Raw genomic sequence first — 20,191 nt, 5'->3', positions numbered from 1 at the left:
TCCCACCACAATTTAAGAGAAGACCCGTGGTTAAACCTCAGCTGAAGGTAATGGGCCTTTCGACTCTCAACTGAAGAGGAATCCCAACTTCCCTTGCACCACTTGTCGAGTCCTGTCACATCTACAGGAATCCGAGGGCAACCCCGTGGATCCTACAGCAAGTTAAGGACACCGGGTTCACACTCAACAAGAGATGAGTCATGTTTTGCTTAAAGCAGCTCCAGTGGAACATGGCATATCACCTCCCAACATTATCTAAGACATGAAGCCCCCACTGAGCCTCTTGAGAAAGCCCAAATTTCCCGCTTTAACAGACAGCAGAACTGACACTCCTTTTGAAATCGGGGGGAAAACAGTGTTCCAACTTCAACAAAACTAGGCCTTATTCCCCAGTGAAACCTTCATAGCAACCCCAAGATCCCTATGGCCACTGGAGAGTAACCCTGATTTTACCCACTCAAGTCTCAGTGTGGCCCTCATGTGCTGCAGCGACTCAAAAGGCATCCTGAGGTTTCATTTTCAACAGAAAAGCAGACCCGTCATCTCTGAGGCAAAACTGACGATTCCCAGTGATTTCTATCGTAACTCTAGAAGACCTAAAAGCTTCAAGACCCAACTCGAGAAAAACCATGAAATTTTCCATTCCACGCGACAGGACGCCCCTTTCCACTGCAGTGTCTTAAGAGAAATCCCACATTCCCTCTTTAAAGTCGAAAGGATATTCTGCACCGTATTTGCAACTCAAGATGTTAACCAAGATACCTGGCCAAACTCGAGAGGAGCAGCGAGGTTCCTGCCATAGCTCAAGAAGAGACCCGTTTTCCACTTGTCATCTCCAAGTGAGGATCGATTCCCCTGCTTCTTCTGGAAATTAATCCCGATGTTCCCGTCGAATCTGAAGAGGAGGCCAATCTCTGCTTTAAACTCGAGAGGACCCTGGGGTGTCATGCCACAATTCAAAAAGATGCCCATATCCCCATCCGCTCGACATAAGGACTGATTCTACTGTTCCGATTCCCCTGTTGAAACTTCATGACTCCCCTGTTGAAACTTCAATGGATCACTGAGATCCTTGTCGGATCTGGAGAGGAACCCTGAGGATAGTGCCTCAACACCAGATGAGACCTTATTCCCCTGCACTGCCTCGAAAGGCATTCCAAAGTCTCCTCATACCTCAACAGGTTTCTGGACTTCCCAGAGACAACTGGAGAGGCTCCTTGAGGCCCCTGTTGTGACACGAGGGATCCCAAAGTATCCTGCCCCAACTCAAGAAACACTTTGTGATTACCGCTTTCAATGCGAATTGAAGCCCAATTCCTCTGCATTGACTCAGAGCAATCATGAACTTCCCCTCGCAATTTGACTTCCCTGACAACAGACTGTCAAACTTAGTTCTCCTTCATAACTCTAAAGGAAAGCCAAACTTCGCTCCGCAACTCTCCAAAGACCATGATATGCCCCAGGCAACGTCACATGAGGCCCTTCTTTTCCTGAAGCGCTTGGAGAGCAATCCCGAGTTCTCTCTCAGAATACGATAGGAGGTTTGAATCCCTATTTACAATTCAAGGGGTTCCCAGAATACCCGTCTTCAACTGAGAGATACCGCGAGTTTCAGTCCACACCTCTAAAAGAGCTCCATATTCACAACCTCCTCAAGATATGAGCCTTCAAACCCTGCTTCAACTCAAGAGGAATCCTTTCTTCTTCTCCCACCACAAGAGGAGGCCTCTGTCTCCTGTTGAAAGTCGAGTACACTACCGCAGATCCTGCTGCAAGGATAAAAGACTCTGAGTTCCCCTCCAATCGAGTTAGGTCCTGATGATCTGCCAAAGCTCCAAGGGAACACCGAATATGATATCACAACATGACGGGATACCTGACACCCATGCTGAGCCTATAGATAAAGCCCTAATGAACCGCCTGATCAAGGCACGAGGACTGATTCCCCTTTTACAACTCTAAAGGAAAGCAGAATTCCATGCCTCAAATGGAGACAAAACCTGACTCCCCAGTAGAACTTTCATAGCAAGACCGAGATCCCTGTTCCCACTGGGGAGGAAAAGACAGTTGACCGACTCAAAGCTGGATGCGGCCCTATTCCTCTGCTGTTCCTCGAGAGGAATCCCGAGGTTTCCCTTCCAACACAATATCAGATTTTACTTCCCTGGGGCCACACGAGTGAGTTCCTGAGGTCCCCGTCACAACTCGAGAAGAACCCCAAGCTTCCCGCCGCAACTCGAGAAAAATCACAAGATTCTGCTCTCAAGGCGAGATGAGGAATATTTCCGCTGCAGAGTCTCAAGAGAAATCCCACATTCCCACTTGAAACTCTAACACGTACTTGACAGCCTTTATGTGACTAAAAAACTACCCAACATAGCCGTCCCCACTGGAGAGGAGCACACAATTTTCGGACTCAAAAGTAGATGAAGACATATTCCAATTCCACGTCTTGAGAGTAATCCCGAAGTACGCCTTCCAACATGACAGGAGACCTGACTTCCCTGAAGCAACCGAGCGAGTTCCTAGGTCTCCGTCGCAACTCGAGAGAGACCCCAAGCCTCCCGCCGAAACTCGAGAAAAACCACAAGATTCTGCCCTCAAGGCGAGATGAGGACCATTTCCATTGCATATTCTCAAGAGAAGTCCCACATTTCCATTTGAAATTCAAAAACTTACTTCACATCCTTTATGTGATTCAAAAATTACACAGACACACCTAGTCCCAATCAAGAGGAACACCGAGTTTTCTGCCACAACTGACAAAGTGCCCGTTTTCAAGTCCTCTTTTCCAAATGACAGTCGATTCCCCTGGTTTGTCTGAAAATGGGATCCGGATGTTCCCGTTGCACAGTATGAGGAGGCTGGTACCACTTTGACACTCAGCAGAATCCCCTGGATTTCAAAACACACTTGGAAAATTTACCGATGTCCCCACCCACTCGAGATATTTTCCAGGTAAAATTCAACTCGACTGTGGCCTAACACTCCTTTTACAACTCGTGAAGAAAGCAGAGTTCCATGTCTGAACAAGAGACGAGGCCTGACTCCCCAGGTGAGTTTTGAGAGCAATCCTATTGCTACTGGTGAGGAATCCTGAGGTAAACAGACTCGAATCTAGATGCAGACCTATTTCTCTGCAGTGTCTTCAAAGGAAAACCGAGGTTGCCCTTGCAAAAGGAAAGGTGTACTAACGTCCGAAAAACCAGACAATTGGCTCCCTGGTGTTCCCATTGTCACTCGAGAAGATCACTACACTTCCCGCAGCAACTCACGAAAAATCTCGAGATTTCTTTTTGAAAGCAAAATGAGGCCCTTATTTTCCTGAAGCACATAGACAGAAGTCCCGAGTACCTTCTCCAAATTCGATATGAGGCTTAAATTCCTTGATGCAACTTAAGGGTCGCCCAGAGATACCAGTCTGTATAAGAGAAGAAAACCAAATTTCCTGCCACAATTTAAGAGAAGCTCCATGGTCATACGTCAGCTGAGATAATGGGCCATTCCACTTTCAACTGAAGAGGAATCCCAACTTTCCTTCACACCACATGTCGAGACCTGTCACATCTATTGACACTCGAGGGCAACCCCATGAATCCTGCAGCAAGGTCAAAGGACACCGAGTTCACACTCCACTAGAGTTGAGACACGGTGTGCTTAAAGCAGCTCCAGTGGAACACGGAGTATTACCTCCCAACATGATCTGATTCATGAATCCCACGCTGAGCCTCTCGAAAAAGACCAAATTTCCCACTCAAAGAGATAGAATCGAGGTAGGTCCGGATAATCTAGAAAAGCTCCAAGGTAACACCGACTATGACATCACAACATGATGGGATACCTGACACCCATGCTGAGCCTATAGATAAAGCCCTAATGAACTGCTTGATCACAACACGAGGACTGATTCCCCTTTTACAACTCGAAAGGAATGCAGAATTCCATGCCTCAAATCAAGACGACATTTGACTACCCAGTAGAACCTTCATAGGAGCACAAAACTTCCTGCCAAAACTCGATAAAAACCACAAGATTCTCCCCTCAATGTGAGATGAGAAAATTTTCCACTGCAGAGTCTCAAGAAAAATCCCAATTTTCCGCTTGAAACCCTTACAGGTACTTGACACCCTTTATGCGACTCAAAAATTTCCATGACATAGTTGTCCCCACTGGAGAGGAGAACACAATTTAGAAAATCATTCATAGATGAGGGCCTATTCCCATTCCACGCCTCAAGAGTAATGCCGAAGCTCTCCTTGCAACACGGAAGGAGACCTGACTTCCCTGAAGCAACACGAGCGAGTTCCTGAGGTCCCCGACGTAACTCGAGAGAGACCACATGCTTCCGGCCGCAACTCAAAAAAAATCTAAAGGTTCCGCCATCAATGCGAGATGAGGAACATTTCTGCTGCAGAGTGTGAAGAAAAATGCCACATTCCCATTTAATATTCGTAGGGGTACTAGAAACCCTTTATGCGATTCAAAAAGTTCCCTGACATACATGTCCCCACTAGAGAGGAGAACACAATATGCAGACCCATTCTTCAGTTTAGGTCAGTTCAGTTGCTCAGTCATGTCCTACTCTCCACGAACCCATGAATCACAGCACGCCAGGCCTCCCTGTCCATCATCAACTCCCAAAGTTCACTCAAACTCACGTCCACAGATTCGGTGATGCCATTCAGCCATCTCATTCTTGGTCGTCCCCTTCTCCTCCCGTCCCCAACCTTTCCCAGCATCAGAGTCTTTTCCAGTGAGTCAACTCGTCACATGAGGTGGCCAAAGTATTGCAGTTTCAGCTTTAGCATCAGTCCTTCCAATGAATACCCAGGATTGATCTCCTTTAGAATGGACTGGTTGGATCTCCTTGCAGTACAAAGGACTCTCAAGAATCTTCTCCAACACCACAATTCAAAAGCATCAATTCTTCGGTGATCAGCTTTCTTCACAGTCCAACTCTCAGATCCATACATGACCACGGGAAAAACCATAGCCTTGACTAGACGGATCTTAGTTGGCAAAGTAATGTCTCTACTTTTTAACATACTGTCAAGTTTGGTCATAACTTTCCTTCCAAGGAGTAAGCGTCTTTTAATTTCATGGCTGCAATCAGCATCTGCAGTGATTTTGGAGCCCAAAAAAATAAAGTCTGACACTGTTTCCACTGTTTCCCCATCTATTTCCTATGAAGTGATGGGACCAGATGCCATGATCTTTGTTTTCTGAATGTTGAGCTTCAAGCCAACCTTTTCACTCTCCTCTTTCACTTTCATTAAGAGGCTTTTGAGTTCCTCTTCACTTTCTGCCATAAGGGCGGTGTCATCTGCATATCCGAGGTTATTGATATTTCTCCCAGAAATCTTGATTCCAGGTTGTGCTTCTTCCAGCCCAGCGTTCCTCATAATGTATTCTGCATATAAGTTAAATAAGCAAGGTGACAATATACAACCTTGACGCACTCCTTTCCTATTTGGAACCAGTCTGTTGTTCCATGTACAGTTCTTACTGTTGCTTCCTGACATGCATACAGGTTTCTCAAGAGGAAGGTCAGGTGGTCTGGTATTCCCATCTCTTTCAGAATTTTCCACAGTTGGTTGTGATCCACACAGTCAAAGGCTTTGGCATAGTCAATGAAACAGAAATAGATGTTTTCCTGGAACCCTCTTGCTTTCTCCATGATCCAGCGGATGTTGGCAATTTGATCTCTGGTGCCTCTGCCTTTTCTAAAACCTTCCTGAACATCTGGGAGTTCATGGTTCACATACAGCTGAAGCCTGGCTTGTAGAATTTTGAGCATGACTTTACTAGCGTGTGAGATGAGTGCAGTTGTGCAGTAATTTGAGCATTCTTTGGCCTTGCCTTTCTTTGGGATTGGAATGAAGACTGACCTTTTCCAGTTCTGTGGCCACTGCTGAGTTTTCCAAATTTGCTGGCATATTGAGTGCAGCACTTTCACAGCATCATCTTTCAAGATTTGAAAAAGCTCATCTGGAATTCCATCACCTCCACTAGCTTTGTTGATGGTGCTGCTTAAAGGCCCACGTGACTTCACATTCCAAGATGTCTGGCTCTAGGTTAATGATCACATTATCGTGACTATCTTGGTTCTGAATATATTTTTTGTACAGTTCTTCTGTGTATTCTTGCCACCTCTTCTTAGTACTTTCTGCTTCTGTTAGGTCCATACCATTTTGGTCCTTAATCGAGCCCATCTTTGCATGTAATGTTCCCTTGGAATCTCTAATTTTCTTGAGGAGATCTCTTGTTTTTCTTATTCTGTTTTTTTCCTCTATTTTTTTTTTTTTGCATTGATCACTGAGGAACGCTTTCTTATCTCTCCTTGCTCTCCTTGGAACTCTGCATTCAGATGCTTATATCTTTCCTTTTCTCCCTTGCTTTTCGCTTCTCTTCTTTCACAGCTATTTGTAAGGCCTCCTCTGACAGCCATTTTGCTTTTTTGGATTTCTTTCCATGGGGATGGTCTTGGTACCTGTCTCTTAGATGAGGCCCGATTCCCATTCCACGCCTCGAGAGTAATCCCAGGGCTCTCCTTGCATCACGAAAGGAGACCTGACTTCCCTAAAGCAACACGAACGAGTTGCTGAAGTCCCCGTCGTAACTCAAGAGAGACTACAAGCTTCCTGCCGCAAATCGGGAAAAACCAAAAGATTCCCCCATCAATGCGAGATGAGGAACTTTTCTGCTGCAGAGTCTCAAGATAAATCCCACATTCCCTCTTGAAACTCGAACGGATACTTGACACCCTTTCCGTGCACCAAAAGCTCCCTGATTTAGATGTCCCTACTGGAGAGGAGCACACAATTAACGGACTCATCATTAGATGAGGCCCAATTATCATTCCACGACTTGAGAGAAATAACGAAATTCTTCTTCCATCACGAAAGGAGACCTGAATTTCCTTGGAAAACACAAGTGAGTGACTGAGGACCCCATCGCATTTCGAGAGGGAACCCAAGCTTCCCGCCGCAACTTGAGAAGAATCACAAAATTCTGCCCTCAAGGAGTGAAGAAGAACATATCCATTGCAGATTCTCGAGAGAAATCTCACATTCCAGATTGAAACTCGTCTGGGTACTTGACATCCTTTAGGCAACTCGAAAATTACACTGACATACCCAGCCCCAATCGAGTGGAACACCAAGGTTCTTGCTGCAACTGACAAAGTGCCCCATTATCCAGTCCTCTTTTCCAAATGACAGTCGATTCCCGTGATTTGTCTGGAATGGAATCCGGATGTTCCCGTCGCACAGTATGAGGAGGCCGGTATCACCTTGAACTTCGGGAGGAACCCCGGGGTTTCAAAACACAATTGGAAAAGGAACCATTGCCCCCACCCACTCTACATATTGTCTGATTCCACTGCAAATATTCAAATGTATCTTCCAGTATCAACTCACAAGACGAATGGAGACCTGACTCCCGGAGCATTCTCGGTACAATCTCCAGTTACAAATTCAACTCGACTGTGATCTAACATTTCTAACATTTCTAACATTTTGGCAGTCCCCCACCTAACCCCACCTTTTCACCTAGCTCTCTACAACCTCAGCTTGAAGTGTCTTCTATCAAAAGGGGCAGTACACTCGATTTCCCTCCACCTTGTTTCTACCAAGACACAAGTTCCCAGCTGAACCCAGAAGCAGGCCTGAAATTAGGCTGACTGCCCTCAGGTCCTCACACACCTTTCTCCTCTGCGATCATCAGTTCAAGGAGGCCCATGAGGACTGTCCTTGTGGAGCCTGAAGAAAAGCTGACAATGAGAAGATAGTATAGAGCAAACAGGGGTCAGGAACTCAGCCTCTGGAGCCGGGAAGAACCCTGGCTCCGCTGCCCACCAGTTCTGCGACCTTCACAGCCTCTTAGACTCTGATTTACAAAAACTGCTCTTGGAACTCCTCGGAACTCCTGAGGGCCACTCAACTTCCCTGGCAGGTTTTCTGCCTGCTTCACTCACACATCTCCCCGTTGTGACCTTTCACTTCTGAAGGCGGGAAAAATTAAGAATTTTTGAAAACAGTTTTTAGAAGACCCCGTAATGAAGGTTTTCTGAGCACACAATTTCTCCAGGAATGGAAGAAGCAGATGGAGATCGATTATGTATTCAGTGCAGGACTCAGGGTGCCTTCATCAACCTTACTGACTACAGGCACAGAGAGACTTGGTACTGAATCTTAAGGATCTTAAAACGACTGAATCCTGGCAAAGAGACCCAGAGATCAAGCCCTGAGCCTTTGGAATGGGAGCACTGACTCCAAGACCCTATACTACCAGAGAAATAATCCTATGGAGTATCAAATACTGAGAACTCACACAAAGGAAACCACTTGAATACAAGACCTGGCATCAACCAACCACCAATAGCATCCTGTGGGGGAGACCTCATCTAAACAACAAACAAAACAAAAATACAAACCCAATCATCAGCAGACAAAATTATCACCTCACTCTCCTTGCCCATCAGAGGAAAAACAAACAAACAAAAAACTCAGCACAAATTTCACCCTATACGAAGCTTACATAAACCACTGGACCAACCTTGAAGTGAAGTGAAGTGAAGTCGCTCAGTTATGTCCGACTCTTTGCGACCCCATGGACTGTAGCCTACCAGGTTTCTACCTTAGGAGGGCAGAAACCAAAAGGAAGAAAGATTCAACCTTGAAGCCTGGGAAAAGGAGACCTCAAACACAATAAGTTTAAAAATAATAATAATGAATAGGCAAGGAAATACTACACAAATGAAGGAACAAACTAGAAACACAGAAGTCCAAATAAATGAAGAGGAAATAGGCAAACTGTCTGAAAAAGAATTCAGAATAATGATAGTAAAGATGATCAAAAACGTTGAAAATAAAATGGAGAAAATACAAGAATCAATTAACAAAGACCTAGAGAACTTAAAGAATAAACACAGAGACAAACAACACAATTACCAAAATTAAAAATACTCTAGAAGGAATCAATAGAAGCATATCTGAAGCAGAAGAACAAATCAGTGAGCTGGAAGATAAAATGGTAGAAATAAATTCTGAAGAGCAGAATAAAGTAAAAAGGATGAAAAGAACTGAGGATAGTCTCAGAGATCTCTGGGGCAAGATCAAATGTACCAACATTCGAATTATAGGGTTCCCAGAAGAAGAACAGAAAAAGAACAGGTATGAGAAAATTTTTAAAGAGATTATAGTTGAAAACTTCCCCAACATGGAAAAAGAAATAGTCCAAGAGGCACAAAGTCCCATACAGGATAAACCCAAGGAGAAACACACCAAGACACGTACTAATCAAACTAACAAAGACTAAACACGAAGAAAGAATATTAAAAGCAGCAAGAGAAAAGCAACAAGTAACATACAAGGGAAACCCCATATGCTTAACAGCTGATCTTTCAGCAGAAACTCTGCAGGCCAGAAGGGAAAAGCAGGATATATTTAAAGTTCTGAAAGGGAAAAATCTACAACCAAGATTACAGTACCCAGCAAGGATCTCATTCAAAATTGATGGAGAAATGAAAAGCCTTTCAGACAAGCAAAAGTTAGGAGAATTCAGTACTACCAAACCAGCTTTATAACAAATGTAAAAGGGATTTATATAGTCAAGAAATACAAAGGAAAGAAAAAAGATTTACAAAATCAACCCCAAACAATTAAGAAAATGGCAATAGGAACATATATATCAATAATTACTTTAAATGTAAATGTATTAACTGCTCCAATCAAAAGACACAGACTGGCTGAATGGATACAAAAACAAGACCCATATATACATGCTGTCTACAAGAAACCCACTTCAGACCTGTAGACACGTATAGACTGAAAGTGAGAGGATGGAAAAATACATTCCATGCAAATGGGAAGCAGAAGAAAGCTGGAGTAGCAATCCTCACATCAGACAATATAGACCTTGAAATAAAGAAGATTACAAGAGATAAGGAAGGACACTACATAATGATCAAGGGATCAATCCAACAGGAAGACACAACAACTGTAAATATCTATGCACCCAACATAGGAGCACCTCAGTATATAAGACAAACTCTAACAGACATAAAAGGAAAAATTGACAGTAACACAATAATAGTAGGAGACTTTAACACCCCACTCACACCACCAGACAGATTATCAAAACAGAAAATTAATAAGGAAACACAAGTCTTCAATGATACATTAGATGAGATGGATCTCATTGATATCTCAGGACATTCCATCCAAATGCAGAATACACCTTCTTCTCAAGTGCACATGGAACATTCTCCAGGATAAGCCACATCTTGGGTCACAAATCAAACCTCAGTAAATTTAAGAAAATTAAAATCATACCAAGCATCTTCTCCAACCACAATGCTGAGACTAGATACCAATTACAAGAAAAAAATTGTAAGAAACACAAACACATGGAAATTAAACAACACATTTCTAAATAACCAACACCCCTTTTACAACTATAGAAGAAAGCGGAGTTCCATGCCTGAACAGGAGAAGAGGCCTGATTCCCCAGGTGAGTGTTGAGAGCAACTCCAAGTTCCATGTCCCAGCTGGAGAGAAAAACACAGTTGACAAAATCAACACTAGATACGGCCCTATTCGTCTGCTGTGCCGCGGAGGAATCCCAAGGTTCCCATTCCAAAAAGATAGGAGACCTGACTCCCCTGGGGCTACACGAGTTATTTCCTTAGGTCCCCATCACAACTCAAGAAGAACCCCAAGATGACGGCCACAACTGGAGAAAAACCACAAAACTCCCCCATCAATGTGAAATGAGGCAATTTTCTGCTGCAGAGTCTCAGGAGAAATCCCACATTCCTGCTTGAAACTCGAACAGGTACTTGACACCGTTTATGCGACTCAAAAATGTTCCCTGACATAGCAATCCCCAGTGCTGAGAAGCACACAATTTATGGACTAAAACATAGATGAGGCCTTATTCCCATTCCACACCTCGAGAGTAATCCCAAAGCTCTTCTTGCAAAACGAAAGAAGACCTGACTTTACTGAAGTAACACAAGCGAGTTCCTGAGGTCCCCATCGCAACTCGAGAGGGACCCCAAGCTTCCCGCCGCAACTCGAGAAAAACCACAGGATTTAGCTCTCAAGGCAAGATGAGCAACATTTCCGCTGCAGATTCTCAAGAGAAATCCCTCATTCCAGCTTGAAACTCGACAGGTTACTTAACATCTTCATGTGACTCAAAAATTACACTGATGTAACAAGCCACAATCGAGAGGAACACTGAGATTCCTGCCATAACTAACAAAGTCCCCCTTTATCCAGTCCTGTTTTCCCGAAGACAGTCGATTCCCCTGCTTTGCCTGGAATGGAATCCGGATGTTCCCATCGCACTGTACGAGGTGGCCTGTACCACCTTGAACCCGGGGAGGATCCCCGGGGTTTCAAAACACAATTGGAAAAAGAACCGATATCCCCACCCAGTCAAGATTTTGTCTGATTCCACCGCACAGATTTAAATGTATCCTCGAGTATCAACTCACAAGACGAATGGAGACCTGACTCCCCGAGCATTCTCGATACAATCTCCAGTTACAAATTCAACTCGACTGTGGTCTAACACCCGTTTTACAACTCGAAAAGAAAGCAGAGTTCCATGCCTGAACAGGAGAAGAGGTATGACTCCCCAGGTGAAAACTGAGAGCAACTCCAAGATCCATGTCCTCACAGGAGAGGAACACACAGTGGACCAAATCAACACTAAATACGGCCCTATTCATCTGCTGCACCTCGAGAGGAATCCCGAAGTTCTCCTTCCAACACGATACTAGACCTGATGTCCCTGGTACAACACGAACGAGTTCCTGAGGTCCCCGTCACTACTAGAAGGACCCCAAGCTTCTCGCCAAAACTCGAGAAAAACTACTAGATCCTGCACTCAAGGCTAGTTGAAGAAAATTTCCCCTGCAGAGTTTCAAGAGAAATACCACATTCCTGCTTGAAACTCAAACGGGTACTTGACACCTTTTCTGCGACTCTAGAAGTTCCCTGTCATAGCCGTCCCCACTGGAGAGGAGCATACAATTTACAGACTCAAATATGGATAAGGCCCTATTCCCATTCCACGACTCTACAATAATCCAGAAGTTCCCCTTCCAAAACAAAAGGAGACCTGACTTCCCTGAAGGAACACGAGCGACTTCCTGAGGTCCCTGTCACAACTGGAGAAGGATCTCAAGGTTCCCGCCGCAACTCGAGAAAAACCACAAGATTCTGTACTCAAGGCAAGAGAGGATAATTTCCCCTGAAGAGTCTCAGAAAAATCCAACATTCCCGCTTGAAACTCGAATGGGTACTTGACACCCTTTATGAGACTCAAAAAATCCCCCGACATAGCCAGCCCCACAGAAGAAGAGCAGATAATTTACGTAAACACAATTAGATGTGGCCCTATTTCTCTGCTGGGCCTCAGAGGAATACCGAGGTTCTCCTTCCAACAAGAAAGGAGATCTGACTTCCTTGGGTCAACACGTGCGAGTTCCTGAGGTCCCCGTCACAACTCGAGAAGGACCCCAAGCTTCGCACCGCAGCTCGAGAAAAACCACAAGATTCTGCACTCAAGGCGAGATGAAGATGATTTCCCCTGAAGAGTCTCAGAAAAATCCCACATTCCCACTTAAAACTCGAAAGGGTACTTGACACTCTTTATGCAACTCAAAAACTTCCCGGACATAGCCGTCCCCACTGAAGAGGCAAACGAATTTACTTAAACGAGGCTAGATGCAAGCCTACTTCTCTGCTGCACCTCAAGAGGAAACCCAAGGTTCCCCTTCCAACACAATAGGAGACCTGATGTCCCTGGAACAACACGAGCGAGTTCCCGAGGTCCCCATTGAAACTCAAGAAAAACCAAAAGATTTCCCCATCAACGCGAGGTGATGAAATTTTCTGCTGCAGAGTCTCAAGAGAAATCCCACATTCCCGCTTGAAACTCGAACGGGTACTTGACACCCTTTCTGCAACACGAAAAGCTCCCTGATTAAGCCGTCCCCATAGGAGAAGAGCACACAATTAACGGACTGAACTCTAGATGAGGCCCAATTCCCATTCCACGCCTCGAGAGGAATCCCGAAATTCCTCTTCCAACACGAAAGGAGACCTGACTTTCCTGGGGCAACACGAGCGAGTTCCTAAATTCCACGTAGCAATTCGAGAGGGACCCCAAGCTTCCCTCCGCAACTCGAGAAAAACCACAAGATGCAGCTCTCAAGGCGTGATGAGGAAAATTTCCGTTGCTGATTCTCAGGAGATATCTCTCATTCCAGCTTGAAATTAAACAGGTTACTTAAAATCTTTATGTGACTCAAAAATTACACCGACATACTCAGCCCCTATTGGGAGGAACATCGAATTTTCTGCCACAACTGACAAAATGCCCCGTTATCCAGTCCTCTTTTCTAGATGACATTCGATTCCCCTGCTTTGTCTTGAATGTAATACGGATGTTCCCGTCAAACAGTACGAGGAGGCCGTTACCACCTTGAACCTCGGGAGGATTCCCTGGTTTTAAACACACAGTTGTATAAGGTACCGATGTCCCCACGCATTAGAGATATTGTCTGAATCCACTGCAAATATTAAAATGTATCATCGAGGATCAACTGACAAGACTAGTGGAGACCTGACTCCCCGAGCATTCTCCATACAATTTCCAGGTACAAACTCAACTCGACTGTGGTTTAACACCCCTTTTACAACTCAAGAAGAAGGTGGAGTTCGATCACTGAACACGAGAAGAGGATTGACTCCCCAGGTGAGTTTTGAGAGCAACTCCAAGATCCATGTCCCCACTGGAGAGGAACACACAGTTGACTAAATCATCAATATATACGGACCTATTAATCTGCTGTGGCTCAGGAGTAATCCAGAGGTTCCCCTTCCAACACGATAGGAGACCTGAATTCCCTGGGTCAACACGAATGAGTTCCTGAGTTCCCCGTCACAACTCAAGAAGTACCCCAAGCTTCCAGCCGCAACTCGAGAAAAACCACAAGATTCTCTCCTCAAAGTGAGACAAGAAAATTTTCTGCTGCAGAGTCACAAGAGAAATCCCACATTCCCGCTTGAACCCCGAACAGGTACTTGACACCCTTTATGCGACTCAAAAAATACCTGATATAGTCGACCCGACTGGAGAGGAGCACACCATTTTCGGACTCAACACTAGACGAGGCTCTATTCCCATTCCACATCTCAAGAGAAATCCCGAAGTACCACTTCCAACACAAAATGATTCCTGCCTTCCCTGAAGCAACACGAGCGAGTTCCTATGTCCACCTCACAACTCGAGAGAGACGTTTCCCGCTGCAACTCGAGAAAAACTACAGGATTCTGCCCTCAAGGTGAGACTAGGAACAATTCCGTTGCAGATTCTCAAGAGAAGTCCCACATTCCCGCAAGAAACAGGACAGGTTATCAATCCTGGATGTTCATTGGAGGGACTTATGCTAAAGCTGAAACTGCAATACTTTGGCCACCTCATTCGACGAGTTGACTCACTGGAAAAGACTCTGATGCTGGGAAAGGTTGGGGGCGGGAGGAGAAGGGGACGACCAAGAATGAGATGGCTGGATGGCATCACCGACTCTGTGGACATGGGTTTGAGTGTACTCCGGGAGTTGGTGATGGACAGGGAGGCCTGGCGAGCTGTGATTCATGGGGTCGCAGAGAGTCGGACACGACTGAGCGACTGAACTGAACTGAACTGAATGTGACTCAAAAATTACATAGACAGACCCCGCCCCAATCGAGACGAACAGCGAGTTTCCTGCCAAAAGTGACAAAGTGCCCTGTTTTCCAGGCCTCTTTGCCAGATGACAGTCGAATCCACTGCTTTGTCTGCAATGGAAACCAGACGTTCCAGTCGCACAATATGAGGAGAAGGGTACCATCTTGAAACTCAGCAGAATACCCGGGATTTCAAAACACACTTGGAAAAGGGACTGATTTCCCCATCCACTCGAGATATTGTCTAATTTCACTGCACAGATTCAAATGTATCCTCGAGTATCAACTTATTAGACGAGAGGAGACCTGACTCCACGAGCAATCTCAATACTATCTCCAGGTACAAATCCAACTCAACTGTGGCCTAATACCCCTTTTAAAAATCGAGAAGAAAGCGGAGTTCCATGTCTGAACATGAGACGAGGCCTAACTCCCAGGTGAATTTCGAGAGAAACCACGAGAAACCTGTTGCTACTGGAGAGGAAACCTGAGTGAAACGGATTCGAATCTAGATGCAGACCTATTTCTCTGCAGTTACTCCAAAGGAATCCTGAGGTTCCCCTTGCACATGGAAAGGCGTTCTGACTTCCCAGAGACAAAACAGGAGGCTCCCTGATATTCCCGTTGTTACTCGGAAGGATCAGCCAACTTCCAGCAGCAACTCGAGAAAAAACTCGAGGTTCCTCTTTCAAAGCAGGATGAGTCCCTTTTTTTCCTGCAGCACATAGACAGAAGTCCAGAGTTTCTTTTCCAATTGGATATGAGTTTTCAGTTCCTTGAAGCAAATTAAGGGTCGCCCAGAGATACCCGTCCCGATGACAGAAGAAAACCGAATTTCCTGCCACAATTTAAGAGAAGCCCCATGGTCACACCTCAACCGAAGATAATGGGCCATTCCACTTTCAACTGAAGAGGAATCCCAACTTCCTCTCGCACCACGTGTCGAGTCTTGTCACATTAATTGACACTCGAGGGCAACCCCGTGGATCCTGCAGCAAGGTCAAAGGATTCCCAGTTCACACTCAACTAGAGATGAGTCTAGTTGCGCTTAAAGCAGCTCCCGTGGAACACGGAGTATCACCTCCCAACATGATCTGAAGCATTAATCCCCCTGTGAGACTCTCGAAAAAGCCCAAGTTTCCCGCTTGAAAAGACAGCAGACCACACAATCCTTTTAAACTCGTTCGGAAAGCAGTTACATCCTCAACAAAGACTATGACTGACTCCTCAGTGGCAACTTCATAGCAACCCCAAGATCCCTGTGGCCAATAGAGAGGAAAGCTGAGTTTACCCACTCCACTCTAAATTAGGTGCTCATGCCCTGCAGCAACTCTAAAGGAATCCCGAGGTTCTGCTATCAACAGGAAAGCAGACATGATTTCTCTGTAGCAAAACTAGAGAGTCCCAGGGGTTCCTGTCGTAACTGGAGAAGATCTCCAAGCTTCAAGACGCAACTCGTGAAAATCCATTAAAAACTCCACTCCACACAAAACGAAGCCCCTTTCCAGGGCAGTGTCTTCAGAGAAATCCCACATTCGCTCTTCATACTCGAAAGGATACCCGACACCCTATACGCAACTCAAGAAGTTAAACGAGATATCCAGCCCAAATCCAGAGGAGCAGCAAGGTTCCTGCCACAGCTCAAGAGACCCATTTTCCACTTGTCATCTCTAGGTGAGGGTCGATTCCCCTGCTTCATCTGGAAATTAATCCCGATGTTACCGTCGAATCTGAAGAGGAGGCCCATCTCCCACTGAAACTCGAGAGGACCCCGGGGAGTCATGCCACATTTCAAAAAGACACCGATATCCGAATCCACTCACATAAGGACTGATTCTACTATATTGATTCAAAGAGAACCTCCGGGATCAGATAATACCACAGAGGTAGGCCTGACATCCCAGGTGCATCATGGAGAAAAAGCCCCAGGACAATAATGCAGCTGGACATGAGGCCTCCCACCTCTTTTATAACTCGAAAAGATAGCGGAGTTCCATGGCTCAACAAGAGACGTGGCATAACTCCCCTGTTGAAACTTATAGGTTCACTGAGATCCTTGTCGGAACTGGAGAGGAACCCTGAGGATAGTGCCTCAACTCCAGATGAGACCCTATTCCCCTGCACTGCCTCCAAAGACATCCCAAAGTCTCCTAAAACCTCAAAGGATCCGGTATTCCCAGAGACAACTTGAGAGGCTCTGTGAGAACCCTGTTGACACTCGAGGGATACGAAAGTTTCCTGCCCCATCTCGAGAAACTCTTTGGGATTACCCCTTTCAATGCGAATTGAAGCCTGATTCCTCTACATTGATTCGAGAGCAATCACGACTTTCCCCTCGCAACTTGACTTTTCTGAGGCAACAGAGTGTCAACCTGAGTTCCATGTCATAAGTCGAAAGGAAAGACAAACGTCCCCAGAAACTCGACAAAAACCAAGAGATGCCCCAAGAACGTCACAGGAGGCCCTTCATATCCTGCAGCGCCTGAAGAGCAATCCCGAGACGAGTTCCCTCTGGACATACGATAGGAGGCTTGAATTCCTATTTAGAATTCAAGGGGCTCCCAGAAGACCCATTTCAATTGAGAGAAAACGAGTTTCTTTCCACACTTCAAGAAGGGCTCCTTATTCCAAACCTTCTCATGATATGAGCGTTCAAACCCTGTTTCAACTCAAGAAGAATCCTTTCCTCTTCGCCACAAGAGGAGGCCGCTTTCTCCTAGGAATCTCGAATGCACTTCCAAGGATCCTGCTGTAAGTATAAAGGACTCTGAGTTCCTCCTCCAATAGAGGTAGGTCCTGATGCTCAAGCAAAGCTCCAAGGGAACACCGACTATGACATCACAACATGACGGGATACATGACAACCATGCTGAGCCTATAGAAAAATCCTAATGAACCGCCTTATCACGAACAGGAGGCCTCATTCCCCATTTACAACTCGATAAGAAAGAAGAATTCCATGCCTCAAATAGAAATGAAACCTGATTCCCCAGTAGAAACTTCATAGCAACCCCGAGATCCCTTTTGCCACTGGAGAGGAACACACAGTTAACCGACTCAAAGCTGAATGAGGCCATATACCTCTGCTGCGGCTCGAGAGGAATCCCGAGGTGGCCCTTCCAACATGATACGAGACTTGACTTCCCTGGGTCAACACGAGTGAGTTCCTGAGGTCCCTGTGGCAACTCAAGAAGTACCCCAAGCTTCCAGACACAGTCGAGAAAAAGCACACATTTCTCCTCTCAAAGGTAGATGAGAAAATTTTCCGCTGCAGATTCTCTACTGAAATCCCATATTCCCGCTTGAATCTTGAACGGGTACTTGACACCCTTTATGAGACTCAAAAACTACCCGACTTAGCCCTCCCACTTGAGAGGAGCACACAATTTTCAGACTCAACATTAAATGAGGCTCTATTCCCATTCCACGTCTCAAGAGTAATCCCAAAGTACCCCTTCCAACACGATAGGAGACCTGCCTTCCCTGAAGCAACACAAGCACGTTCCTATGTCCCCGTCGCAACTCGATAGAGACCCCAAGTTTCCTGGCACAACTCAAGAAAAACCACAGATTCTGCCCTCAAGGCGAGATGAGGAACATTTCCGTTGCAGATTCTCAAGAAAAGTCCTACATTCCCGCATGAAACAGGACACGTTACTTAACATCCTTTATGTGACTCAAAAATTACACTGACCTACCCCGCCCCAATTGAGAGGAACAGCGAGTTCCCCGCCACAACTGACAAAGTGCTCCTTTTTCCAGTCCTTTTTTCCAGATGACAGCCGAATCCACTGCTTTGTCTGGAATGGAAACAGGACGTTCCCATCGCACAGTATGAGGAGGCGGGGACGATCTTGAAACTCTGCAGAATCCCCAGGATTTCAAAACACACTTTGAAAAGGTACCGATTTCCCCACCCACTCGAGATATTGTCTAATTCCACTGCACAGATTCAAATGTATCCTCGCCTATCAACTCACTAGACGAGAGGAGACCTGACTCCCCGAGCATTCTCAATACAATCTCCAGGTACAAATTGAACTCCACTGTGGCCTAACACCCCTTTTACAAATCGAGAAGAAAGAGGAGTTCCATGTCTGAGCACGAGACAGACCTGACTCCCAGGTGAATTTAGAGAACAACAGTGAGAACCCTGTTTCTAATGGAGAGGAAACCTGAGTGAAACGGACTCGAATCTAGATACAGACCTCTTTCTCTACAGCGACTCCAAAGGAATCCTGAGGTTCCCCTTGTAAATGGAGAGGCATTCTGACTTCCCAGAGACAAAACGGAAGGTTCCCTGATATTCCCCTTGTTACTCAGGAGGATCAGCACACTTCCGGCAGCTACTCGAGAAAAATCTCGAGGTTTCTCTCTCAAAGCAAGATGAGGCCCTTTTTTCCCTGCAGCATATAGACAGAAGTCCAGAATTAATTTGGCCATTTGGATATGAGATTTGAATTTTTTGAAGTAACTTAAGGGTCACCCAGAGATATCCGTCATAATGAGAAAAGAAAACCGATTTCTTGCCACAATTTAAGAGAAGCCCCGTAGTCACACCTCAGCCGAAGATAATGGGCCATTCCACTTTCAACTGAAGAGATATCCCCACTTCCCCTCGCACCACGTGTCGAGTCCTGTCACATCAATTGACACTCGAGGGAAACCCTGTGGATCCTGCAGCAAGGTCAAAGGATTCCAAGTTCACACTCAACTAGAGATGAGTCATGTTGTGCTTAAAGCAGCTCCAGTGGAACACCGAGTGTCACCCCCCAACTTGATCTGAGGCATGAATCCCCCACTAAGACTCTTGAAAAAGCCTAAATTTCCAGCTTGAAAAGACAGCAGACCTGACAATACTTTTAAACTCAGGTGGAAAGCAGAGTTCCGTCCTCAACAAAGACTAAGACTGACTCCTCAGAGGCAAATTCATAGCAACCCCAAGATCCCTGTGGCCACTGGAGAAGAGCGCTGAGTTTACCCACTCCAGTCTAAATGAGGCCCTCATGCCCAGCAGCGACTCAAAAGGTATCCCGAGGTTCCACTTTCAACAGGAAAGCAGACCTGACTTATCTGAAGCAAAACTAGCGAGTCCCAGTGGTTCCTGTCGTAACTCGAGAAGACCCCCAAGCTTTAAGACGCAACTCGCGAAAAACCATTAAATGCTCGAGTCCATGCAAAACGACGCCCCTTTCCAGTGAAGCATCTTAAGAGAAATCCCACTTTCGTCTTCAAACTCGAAATTATACACGACACCTATAGGCAACTCAAGAAGTTAACCAAGATACCCGGCCCAACTCGAGAGGAGCAGCGAGGTTCCTGCCACATCTCAAGAAGAGACCCATTTTCCACTTGTCATCTCCAGTGAGGATCGATTCCCCTGCTTCGTCTGGAAATTAATCCCGATGTTCCTGTCGAATCTGAAGAGGAAGCACATCTCCCAT

The sequence above is a fragment of the Moschus berezovskii genome, chromosome 4 (assembly GCF_049115385.1).
Source record: "Moschus berezovskii isolate FMDL1 chromosome 4, NW_MosBer_1.0, whole genome shotgun sequence".
NCBI classification, from domain to species: domain Eukaryota; kingdom Metazoa; phylum Chordata; class Mammalia; order Artiodactyla; family Moschidae; genus Moschus; species Moschus berezovskii.
This window is presented reverse-complemented; position numbering follows the sequence as displayed.